An 11,869-nucleotide genomic window follows, 5' to 3' on the forward strand; every position below is an offset into this window, starting at 1 on the left:
TGTGAGTGTGTGTGAGTGTGAGTGTGAGCGTGTGTGAGCGTGTGTGAGTGTGTGTGAGAGTGTGTGTGAGTGTGTGTGTGAGTGTGTGTGAGAGTGTGTGTATGTGTGAGTGTATGTGTGTGAGAGTGTGTGTGAGTATGTGTGGGTGTGAGTATGTGTGGGTGTGAGTGGGTGTGAGAGTGTGAGTGTGTGTGTGTGGGCGTGAGTGTGTGTGAGAGTGTTGTGAGTGTGTGTGTGACTGTGTGTGAGTGTGTGTGAGTGTGAGTGTGTGTGTGAGTGTGAGTGTGTGTGTGAGTGTGTGTGAGAGTGTGTGTGTGAGTGTGTGTATGTGTGAGTGAGTGTATGTGTGTGAGAGTGTGTGTGAGTATGTGTGGGTGTGAGTGGGTGTGAGAGTGTGAGTGTGTGTGTGGGCGTGAGTGTGTGTGAGAGTGTTGTGAGTGTGTGTGTGAGTGTGTGAGAGTGTGTGTGTGAGTGTGTGTGTATGTGTGAGTGTGTGTGAGTGTGTGTGTGTGAGTGTGTGTGTGTGTGTGTGCTCCTCCGTGTGTGTGTAGGCTGGGATTTGATGGACACTCCAGAGTCCTTCTCTGGGTAGTAGGTCACTTGAGTCTGTTATGCATGCGGGTTGGCATCACGTGCCGCCGCCATCGTCCACCCTATTACATTGTTCCCACATGTCACTCCCCAGCCCCCCAGGCTCCACATCAGCCCAACCACTACAGCAGTGGACACTCCTGACCCCAACCGCCGGGCTCAGGTCTTCACTGGGCCACGTGCCTGCTGTACCTGGAGCAGGTCCCTTAACCAGTGTCAGCCTGATTCCTGTGACAGGGGCCTGGTGGCTCCAGCGCTCCTGGGGCTACTGGGGAGCCTTGGCGGGACACCCCAAGCCAGGTACACTGTCGGTGCCCGGGAGAGTGACGTGGCAGGCCAGCGTACCCCGGCCATGCGTCTCACCAGCCACCCCCCGGGTCCTGTGAAGCCAACCCCGCAGAGCCTCTGCCTCATAAAGGACCAGGAAGGGCCACTCACAGATGAGGGAGGAGGAGAACGGCCAGGAGAGATGGCCAAGGAGGGTCCAGCGTGCCGAGGCCAGATGGGGACGCGGGTCCCGTGTGCGTCAGGCGCTCATCCGAGACCCGCTTGGTGAGAGGCCTCAGAACAGATCATTTTCTGAAGACGTAACTCTGAGTGGTCATAGGGACAGTGTGGTGGACAGTGTGGTCACATCATGCGTGAGTCCCAGGCCACGTGGGGCTCAGAGCCTGTCCAAAGCAGCAGTGGCACGTGCCCATGCCTGAGTCCCCTGTCAGCCAGCAGCTGAGTCAGGGAACCGGGAGGCTTCAGGCCCAGGCCCTGCAGACGCCTTGGCAGGGCCCAGCGTGTCCCCCGTCAGGAGGGCCCCTCCTCTCGGGGTAACTGGCAGGCCCGCATGACGTCGTCCTTCCAGCCTTGAGTCCAGAGAGAGTGGTGATCAGGTGGGCAGTCTTCTGAGGACAGCGAGGGGGAGGGCTAGTCCTGCCCTCTTCCCCTGTTGTTCTCTAGGCACCTGGCCACCTGGCCATGGGTCGAACAGGACACCCCACTGAGCTGTGGGTTGAACAAAGCCAGCATTTGTCTCTCTCTCCTGTAGCAGGGAGCCCAGAGGCAGGCCCCTGGGAACTGTCCAACCCTGGCTGGAGGGAGCCCGGAGGACACAGCCTCCTCAGATCTCAGCCCCAGATGTCCACACTCACCCCCAGCCAGGGGCCTCTGCATGGTGTCTGTGGTCACACCAGAGCAGGGAGAGGACGGGGCAGAAGGCACCGTGGACTGATCCAGGAGCTGGAGTGGGCTGAACGATGGAGCCCACAGGCACCACGCCCAACCCCAGAGCCTTAGATGTGGCCTCGCGGAACTCGGCTGCTGCATACGGGGACAGTGCAGGATCTTGAGACGAGGACATTACAGGTGAGCCCCAAACACCATCACAAGTGTTCTCAGGAGACGGAGGAGGGGCAGGCAGAGTGGCCACGGGACAGATGGAGATGGGCCGTGTGGCCACAGGAACTGTACAAACCACCAGCCACTGGGGGCGCGGGAGAGCCCTGGAGCCTTCAGGGGTGTGGCCCTGCCAATACCTCGATTTCCGCCCAGTGGGGCTGATTTGGGGCTTCTGGCTTCCAGAACCTGAGGATGAACTGTGGCTGGCCACCGCCCAGTGGCAGTCCTTCCTTACATCAGCCACTGGTCAGTCGGGGCTTGGCTTCAAGGTTGGACTTTGACCTTCATGAGGCAACTTGCCCCAGATGACCTGTCCTGCTGTGGGAACCTCCTAGGACAGCTGGTGATCGGGGGAGAGTAGAGCCGGCGCCCACGGGAGGGCTCAACGTGGGATGTTTCAACTTCACAGTGGCACAAGAGCTGCCTCTTCCAAGGTGACCGCCCGAGACAGCCGATATTTTATGACAAAATAGGGTGGGGGTTGGGCGGTGCTGGCAGCTGTGGGTGGCTGTGAGTGGCTGTGTTGAAGGCAGGCGAGGTCGGGCCGGGATCATCACAGGTGACCCGCATCACACACTGCCACCGTGAGTCGAGCAGAATGACCTGGACTGAGTTAACCGAGTCCACTCCATTTCCTTGGCTGAGGACCTCGCTGCTGTCCTGGATCACATCTCCACCTGTGGCCGGCTGCGTCCCCCAGTCAGCTCCTGTAAGGTCTGAGCATGTCACCAGGCACTTAGTGCTCCAGCCGTGTCTGTGGCCAGCCTGGGAGGCGCAGGGGCCACAGGCAGCATCAGCAGGCGGGTCAGCAGGAGGGTCAGCAGGAGGGGTGTTATGGTTTAGATGTGAGGTGTCCCCTGGAAGCTCACATGCGAGACAATGCAGGAAAGTTTGGAGGAGACATGTCGGGTTACAGCCTTAGTCTGATCGGAGTTCACCCCATGGGATTAACCGAGTGGTGGGGTGTGGCTGCGGAGGTGGGGACTGGGGCGTGGCTTTGGGTACATGTCTGTGGCTCTCTCTGCTTCTTGATCACCCTGATGTCAGCTGCTTCCCGGGGCCACACACTCTGCCGTGACCTTCAGCCTCACCTCGAGCCCCGAGGAATGGAGCCAGCCTTCCATGGACTCAGGCCTCTGAATCTGTGAGCCCTCAAAGAAACTTCTCCTCCTCTACAGTTGTTCTGCTCCGGTCCTTGAGTCACAGCAGTGAAAAGGCTGACCGGAACAGGGGGTCAGCAGCAGACGTCAGCAGGAGCGGTCAGCAGGTGGGGTCTGCCGGAGGGGTCTGTAGGAGGGGTCTTCAGGAGGGACCATCAGGCGGGGTCTGCAGGAGGGCTCAGCAGCAGAGCTCAGCAGGAGGGGTCAGCAGGAGGGGTCAGCAGCAGAGCTCAGCAGGAGGGGTCAGCAGGGGCTGCCTCATCAGGAGGCTTGGCCAACCGTGCTGGAGCACTGCTTCTGCCCTGAAGTGGTCATCCAAGGTGAAGTCCTGTCCCAGGATTCAGCACCTGTTGGGGCTGGGCAAGGACAGAGGGGGTCTCCCTGGCTTTGGCTTTGCCCTGTGCCGAGTCCAGGACCGAGAACGGGCTCTCATTTGGGAAAGACCTCCCACTTAGACCAGTTTTCCTGGTCACCCCACTGACTTGGGAAAGCGGGTGTCTAACCCCGACCTCGCTGTGCCCAGGCCTGGTCTCGGGTGTCCTGTCTGCCTGACCCGCCCTTGCAGGGGCTCCCTGCTAACACGCGTGTGGCCTGGGCTCTGCACGGGTCTTCCGTGTGCTTTGCACGTACTGACTGGTGGGGTCCTTAATCAGTCTTGTCCTGTGTCCAGCAGGTGGAGAAACAAGGACAAGAGAGGGTAAGTGACTTGGCTGAGGTCCCGCAGCACTAGGCGACAGAGCCAGGATCCAGACCCTGCCACACCGCCTCCCTCCGCTGTCCTCCCCTAGAGCCCTTGGGCTGAATTTCCCTGCCGGGACCCTGGCTGCCCCAGGACTCGCAGGAGGGTGCCTGCTTGGCACTTCCCTCCTGCCGGTCACTCTGCTGGCCCTGAGCCTCAGTCACTGCCTCCTGCGGCCGTCTCTGACCCCTCTGCCGTCTGGAGCACGTCCTGGCTCTTGCTTCCCAGGGGTCGGGCCACGCGCCCTCTGCAGGCCTGTTCCTCACAGGGGCGAGCGGCTCAGCCCGGTGCTTTCCCTTTAAGCTGGTCTAACCTGGGCACGCGCTGGGCCTCTCTCAGTCTTGAGGAGCAGCTTGCCCTTCCCGTCTCCTCCCCCTGGTGTCTGCCTGGCGCTTTTCCTTCGCGGCCGCCCGCCTGGCTTCCGGAACCCTCTGTTCTGCGTCCGACTGCACCAGCCTCCTGTCACCTTCCTCCTCCCACAGCCGCCGTTCCCAGGGGAATTCCAAGGCACAGGCTCAGGCTACGCCATTCCCTCTGTGCCCAGAGACAGAAGGTCCCTGTGCAGTGGGCAGCGCAGCCCCTGGTGAGCAGTGGGCCCCTGTCCCCTCGTCACAGGAAGGGGCTCGCTCGTGACCTCTCAGCCAGCCTCAAGCAAGACCCCGCCTTCTGCCCGTGTGGCCACATCCAGGGCCTTGGGAATCGAAAGCCAGGATCAGAATTTACGTGACTAATGACCCAGGTCCCCGGGAGACCCTCTGCTGGGGGTGACTGGTAAGTACCCCCCAGTTCAGGGTTCAAGGTCAGCATTTCACAGCTGCTTCTCTTGGCCTTGAAGGCAATTGGAAATGAGGGGAGAGAGAGGGAGAAAGGGGAGGGGAGGAGAGCGGGGACGGCGGGGGAGGGAGGGGTGCTCTGGCCAGCTGACCAGTCCCTGCCCACGGTGCTGGACCCTGACCCCTTGAAGCGGAGCCTTGTCCCGGCTTTTGGCACCGGCAGAACGCAGTGACTTCAGCGGTCTTGAGTTCTGCCTCCTTTGCCAGCTGGCCTCCAGAGAGACGGGGAAAAGCAGCCAGAAGGTGGTTCTGTTCCTTAAAGCCCACGCACCCAGGACTCCGTTCTCCGAGCCGGGCCTGCAAAAATGGCGCCTCCGCTGTGGGTCGGCCCAGGCTGCGCTTGCTACAGCAGCACAGGCCCCAGGGTGTGTCTCCAGGGCCGCAGCCACGGGCCAAGGCACCATCCCGCAGAGCCCAGCGCGCTCACCCCAGGCCCTGTGGCCCACTGGGCTGCACCCATGTCCCCTGCCGCAGGACGCCACGGGTTCCCTAGAGTAGGAAACCAGGAGTGCGGTGGGCCCCAAGGCCCCGGTCACCTGCTCGGGCCCGCACCCCGGGATCTCCACGGTGCCTGTGCCCCCAGCTTCCTGTCTGTCTCACGTATTCCTGAATTTGACTTCACGTCTGTGGGCTGTTGGAGGAAGTGACCACGGCCCTCTCTGGGGGACATGTTGATCTCCCTGGCCCCCGGCCTAGGCTATGCCCCTGAGTGCGCCACCCCTGGAGGGAGTCGGGACCTCCCTCTGCAGGCCGAGTGGGGGCGGGACACCTCGTCCGCATGCTCTTCTGTGCTGGGCTGAATCGTGACCCCACTGGACGCCCACATCCCTGGCACCTGTGAGCTGGTCACCTCACAGGCAGAGACTCTGCAGGTGGGGTTAAGTCCAGGAGCCTGAGGTGGGGAGGTCACCCTGGATCACCCTGTGGGCCCAAGTATCCCCAGGGTCCTTCTAAGAGGGGCACAGGAGGGTCACAGCCCGGGAAGATGTGCGGATGGGGCTGAGGTCCAGGGGCTGGGGACGGGCTGGTGCGAGCAGCCTCTAGAAGCTGCGAAAGGCAAAGGAATTCCAGCCCCGCCCCACGAGCCTTGGGTCTGCCGGCTTGCCTTGGATTTCTGCTCTCCAGAACTGTAAGATAATAAATCTGTGTGGACTCCAGTCTTGTCATTTGCAGTAATCTGTTCCGGCAGGGCTGAGACTCTGAAGACACAGCTCCGCCATCAGCCGGGGAAAGAGGCCAGGAAGGTCACGGGGCCTCCCCACGGAGAGGAGGAGAGACGGAAGGGAGGGTGCTCAGGGGGACACCGAAGCCCAGCAGTGTGGCTCCCGGCCTCTGCTCTGCTGGCCCGCTGCACCCGGCCTTGGGGGGAAGCGGAGCCCAGAGCAGCACGGGGCCTGGGGAGGAGGCGGGCTCTCCTTGTCACAAGGTCACGAAGCTCGGACAGCGCTCTGTGCTGCATTCAGCTATCGACTCCTCATTATTCATTCTGACCTCTTTCTGCCTCTCGATAGCGTGAGTGAGTTCACAGCATAGGACTCACCCTGCCCAGTGAGCAGGGCATGGGCTCCCAGGGACAGCAGGACACAGGATCCAGGTTCAAGCTCGGCCCCACCCGACCCTGCTGGCCACCCCGCTCTGTCCACACACCTGGCCTCTGGGGAGCAGAGAGGGTGCAGTGAGGGCTCAAGGCGCTGGCCAGACTGAGGAGCCTTCTGCTGGCTGAAAGTAGCCCTTCAAGTCGCCCCAGGAGAGGGTCCTGAATCCTGGCATTGCAGACTCTCAGTGGGCGAGGTCCCTGAGGCCTCTGCCCACTCTGCCCATCCTCACGCCTGACCGGCTGTCCTCATCTGCACTTTCCCTTTCTTGGGTCTGTGTCTGCTTTGCAAGTGGGTGCCTGGGTGGTCCAGGTCTGGCCCAGTGGCCACTAAACAGAGAGGTGTCAAGAGCCGTCCCCAGAGCAGGAAGCACAGAGACCCGTGTGCAGCCCCCTGCTGCCCCGCCAGGGCCACTCTTGGTCTTCGCGGCCTATGCAGGTCGCCTGGAATCTTGTTAAAATGCAGATTCTCGTTTAGGAGGGCTGGGCTCGGGGCTGTGTGTTTTATTTCCAGTGCTACATTCTCCCTTATTTATCTTTTACTTGGAAACGAAGTCTCGTAGACTATGCCTGTGTGTGTACATGCACAGAGATCTAGCTTCACGGCCTGCTGCAATGTCTCCATACACACTCGGTTTGCAGAATGGCTAATCAAGCTAATTAACCACGCTCTGGGCTGGTGCCCGCATAGGTCCCGGACAGCGTCTCAGAGAGATTGGAGGTGGGTCTGCTGTGGCCCTGGGACCTGGAGCATAGGTAGTGCTACAAAGGAGTCCAGTAAAACCTGGTTGGGTGTGGGGTGCGTGGCTGTGTGATGCTGGGGCTGGTGCCACAGGTACTCACCCTAAGACAGGAGGCCCTTCCTCTGTGTGAGGCTGAGGAGCCGCTTGACTGGTTTGGGTGCTTATCCCCTGGCCCAGATCATAGAGGCTCACCAGTGTTGGTCCCCGTCCCTTGTCCCCAACATGCCCATGGCTCCACTGGACACGTGGAGGCCCACCTCCACTGTGAACTTCCTGACCTTCCTGTGCTGGGCAGTTCTGAGAAAGTTACTGGACTCTTCTAAGCCAGTTTCTTTATCCCTAAACCGTTGCTGCCGTTCCCTGTCAGTTGCCGTGGGGACCAGGGAAGTAGGGGGTGCGGGGTGCTGGGTGGGGCGTCGCGGGCCTGTTGTGCATCAGCAGTTCCTGTGGAACATCTCGCCCCCTGGACCCTGACCCAGCATTCCAGACCTCGGCCACCTCCAGGGAGGGCCCAGGGTGGGTGGGTGTCTTTCCCACACACTTGCCAAGCAGGGGCCTGCAGGGGGCTCCTGAGGCTGCATCCCGCACCCAGCGCCTCACCAGGCACCGAGTGACCTTGGCTACAGGGTAGAGACGGGAAGAGGCGATGGCTGGGCTGGGGCCCTCTGACTTAAGGGGTTCACCAAGCAGCCCCCAGAGGAGGGGAAGCAGGAGCCCAGGCCCTCGGCTCAGTTTCAAAGCTAAATTGAAGGGACCCGGGTTAAAGGGACTCCCGGGCTCCCTTCCGGTTGGACCCACTGACTCCCCAAGGCAGGGAAGTGGATCGAGACCTTGGGGACTGTAGAGAGGCAACTGGATGCTGGCCCTCGGGTCTGTGCCAGGCATCACAGAACCGGGATCTGGTTCTTCCTTCTGACACCAGGAGGAAGGAAAAGTTCCCTGGCCACCTCCCGTCCGTCCCTCAAGACCCAGCTCTGGTTGCCCTTCCTCCCCCTCATACATGGGGCCCTCTGCAATTCCCAGACCAACTCAGGTCAAGTTAGCTGCCCACACGTCTGTGTCCCCTACCACCCCAAGAGCCCCCAAAGCCCTAGAGAACTAGGGAACAGACTCTGGGTTGTTTACCTTGAAGGGCCTGGAGATTAGAACGTAGTAGTTGCTTGATTAACATCCGAGTGGGCAGATGGTGCTCGGTGCCCGTCATCTTCTCCTTGAAGGTGCCAGGAGGCTCCTTCTCTCGTGTGCCTTCCACTGAGGAGCTTCACAAAAGCCCCAAGCCCTGTCCCTCTGGCCCCTGGATGACCTGCCCACTCTCCTGGCCCTGGACGTGTGGGGCTGGGCCCTCAGGAGTCTGCCCTGGCCTCGCTGGAAGGCACCTGTGGCAGTGGCGGCTGCGAAGCGCGTCTGGGATTGATTTCCGTCCTCACGATTCAGGCTGCAATTGATCTCTCAGGTAGAGGCTGTGCACTTAATGAAGTGAGGGCCGCTCAGCTCCATCCGAGACGGGATGACGCGCAAGGACGATTACCCTTCTGGTGACAGCTTCTCTCTTTTAAAAATAAATAAGATGCAATGAAAATAACTCAGCGGATGAGGTGGCGCAGCAAGGTGGGCGGGGAGCCGGAGGTCGCCAGCAATTTCCCACCCCAGGGGGGCGCGGGAGGGGGCAGACCAGGGTAAAGGGTTGTGTTATGATTATTATTATTTCTCCAAACTTGGGAGAAACGTACCGTGTTGACTCAGAAAAAATACAGAGAAGATATTTACTCAGCAGGAGGACGTTCAGGATTTGATTTTCCCCTACCTGAGCCCTAAGAGCTCGACACAGGGAGACGCTTCCCCGGGACACTCAGGCTTCCTTGAGACGAGGAGGATGCGGCTCTGCTCTCCTGCAGGGACCCTTGGGCTTGTAGGTGGCCCACCTTCCTGGAAGGCCACCCAGCTGCCCTCGGGCGCTCTGTTGGGGGCTGTGGGGCCTCCAGGCTGGCCGCAGTTGAAAGGAACGTGTGGGGATGTCAGTGGTCAGACCCGCCCAGCTCCAGGTGGAGGAGCACCCGTGTCCCCTGGATGTGCTTCCATGAACACCTACGTGAAGTTGGTCCCTGAACCCAATGACCAGCCTCCTGTGACCCACTGCCCCGTTTTCTGGGGATTTTCCAGGCTTCAATGTTGAAAGTCCCACGTGGCAGGAGGATCCCTGGTTCCAGGCAAACTGGGACAGCGGGTCACCCCAGCTGAGACGGCACAGGACTTTGCATCTGTGGGAGGGGGTGGGGGGGAGAGCTGCGGGTGGCCCTCGGAGAGCAGGACAGAGGAGGGAAGCAGCCCCCTCCTACCCCTGCTGTCGCTGTGCATTTAAAGATCCGGGTTCTGTCAGGCTCACAGGGGAGAGTGAGGCAGGCGTGACAGCACCGGCCACTTGGGGAGGGACATCCAGGGACAGGACTCCTGTGAAGGGTCCCCAGCTCTGGCTTTGGGCTCACCACTGTGCACATGTGTCACATTGCCTAGGGTACAGAGCTACCAGGCCTATCCTGCTCCCACGGCTGTCCCTGGAGTCTTCCGAGCCTGGAGGTCTCCTCTGCACAGCGTCCTGCCCCAGGACTGCATCTGACTGGGGGCAGCAAGGAGGAGGTGCTATGCCCTTCCTGTCCTCGCATCCCAGCAGCTCGGCCTGCTGCCACTGTCCTTCAGCATGGGAGGAGCACAGCCTGGGTGGTGAGCACTCCAGAAACACCCCAGGTCCCACGGACGTGCCCCGGCCACCCTGGAGACGGACCCTTGGGCGCTGGTTGAATTCTTTTCTACAAACAAGCAACTCTGATGAACCATGGAAGAGGAGGCTCCACGGTCCCATCTGGGCTGTCGTTTTGCAGGCCTGGGACCTGTCGAGAGAACTGGCTGTGGACATGGGCAAGGAAGTCCTGGCAAAATGGGCCAAGCTGGTCACCTCATGCAGTTCCTACAGATGAAGAAACAGATGGTCAGAGAAGCCTCCAGCCGCCTGATTCCTAAGTCTGTGCAGCTCGTGGTGTCTCTTGGCTGAGGTGACTGCATCGTCCTGTGGCCACTGGACCATGTGCATGTCTTCTGGAGCTGGGCAGAGTGGCAGGGCTTTGGTGTGGTGGGCTTAGAGGGTGTGTTGCCTAGGGGCAGGTGGTCACTTGGCTGAGTGCCCCACACTGTGGTCATGGTGGCTGGTTCTTGGCCATCAGTGGCTGGCTTTGTGTCCTGGGCCATTGCCCTTCAGCTCTTGGTGTCCTGTTCTCCGCCAAAGGCGCCGGGCAGCATGGCCTTTGCTTGGGAGACCTGGGCTGGCTGCAGCCGACTTTCTTCAAACGGGAGTCCAGGTCGGGTCGGCCTGTGGCGCGGCTGAGGGCTCTGCAGGCCCCGGCACCAACTGGAGCCCTGATTAATGTTTGCTTTACAATGTTCCAGGGAACGGCCGCTGATGAGATCATGCAGATAGGATTTTTAAAAAGCGTACGTTCAATTTAAACAGCAGCCCAGCAGACGCACAGCGGCCCGTCCTGCTACAGGAGGTTGCTAGAAGCCACTGTCCCCTTCCTGAGTCTGGGTCTGTAATACTCCATTAGCTGAGCCTCTGGGAGAACACAGGTCAGGGAGCCCTTCAGGTGGCAAACCCCAGATTTAGTCACTGCCTCGTGACTTGGGGGTCAGAGGTCCAGAGTGGTCCGTGGGCTGGAGTGTCTGGAGCGCTGACCGGGGGCTCCTTCTGCAGCTCCAGGGCTACCTGTCACCTGCCCTTTTCAGTGGGCCCCCGTGGTCCTGTCTCATGGCGGCTGCCTCCCTTGGAGGCCTGTGGTGGCCTGTCCTGCTGCCATCTCCTGTTCTGACTCTCCTGCCCCTTCCATCTCCAGGGAGCCTTGTGGCCACTGGGCCCACCTGGTCATCCACAGTCCCCCATTTCAAGGTCAGCTGCTTCAAGGTCAGCCAGTTCAAGGTCAGCTGGTTCCTGACCTTAATTCCGTTTGCACCCTGAAGCCCCCGTGGTGGAGCCCGACACCCTCCCGGGTTCTGAGGCTTAGGATGTGGATATTTGGGGCTCATTGTTCTGCTGACCACGAAGCCGACGTTCTGCCTCAGAACAGTGATGCTCTTTAGGTCACTTGCTTTTCTATTTATCTATCTTTTAATTAGACAGAAGGAGCCGGGACCTGCCAACCTGGGGTTTGGTCCCACAGGTCCCTGGTCACTACTCAGGTCTGGTCTGCGCTGCTTAGCCTCTGGGCTGCAGGTGGCTGCTCCTTCAACAAGAACCAAGTCCTTGGTCCTGACTGCCCTGCAGTGTCACCTGGGGGTGGGGGACAGATCAAAGACAAGGAAATGCTTCCAAAGGGCAAACGCCCTGAAGTGAGCTGTGGTTGTGCCCCAGTTTTATGGGTTGATCCCAAGCCTAAGTCCAAGCCGCACCCCTCAGGAGCACATCCGGGTCCCTGGAATGCTCTTGTCACTTGCCCCTCCAAATCCCAGGACCAGCACAGAGTTGTCGGAACAATGACCTTGGAGGAGAACTGGCTTCACCCGAAGCCCGTGCCTTGGTGTGGCTGGGGACACCGGCCTGCACATTGCCAGGTGCTCAGCCACTCGGCCTCTGTCCCTTTGCCTCCGACTTGGTCTGAAACTCGAGTCCAGGGGACGCCCGTGGTGAGCAGGAGCACCCGGGAGCCCCATTGGGATACAGACTGTGCCGGCACCTGACGACCCTCCTGCCCCCCACCCCGCACACAGCAGACTGATGTCTCAAAACAGAGTTCTTTCCTCGGCTCCAGGGGGTCACGGAACCAGGAGTTCTACCC

At 60.5% G+C, this 11,869-nt stretch overlaps 2 long non-coding RNA genes across 4 annotated transcripts; both read left to right on the top strand.

Moving 5' to 3' along the window:
- Positions 1-208: 208 nt before the first annotated feature.
- On the top strand, positions 209-5,155 carry LOC308655662. Of its 3 annotated transcripts, XR_014023498.1 has the most exons (5): positions 209-226; positions 461-2,719; positions 4,183-4,462; positions 4,568-4,654; positions 4,849-5,155. It is a non-coding gene; the product is annotated as an uncharacterized lncRNA (long non-coding RNA). The 3 variants fall into 3 exon arrangements; XR_014023499.1 differs by lacking the exon at positions 209-226 and having other exon boundaries at positions 235-2,719; XR_014023500.1 differs by lacking the exons at positions 209-226; positions 461-2,719 and adding an exon at positions 3,824-3,837.
- An 8-nt stretch (positions 5,156-5,163) lies between these two features.
- LOC308655663 lies at positions 5,164-11,869 on the top strand. The gene is made up of 3 exons (XR_014023501.1): positions 5,164-9,767; positions 9,926-11,423; positions 11,544-11,869. It is a non-coding gene; the product is annotated as an uncharacterized lncRNA (long non-coding RNA).

This window comes from Spermophilus citellus (genome assembly GCF_964194105.1).
Source record: "Spermophilus citellus genome assembly, chromosome: 9".
Lineage (NCBI taxonomy): Eukaryota > Metazoa > Chordata > Mammalia > Rodentia > Sciuridae > Spermophilus > Spermophilus citellus.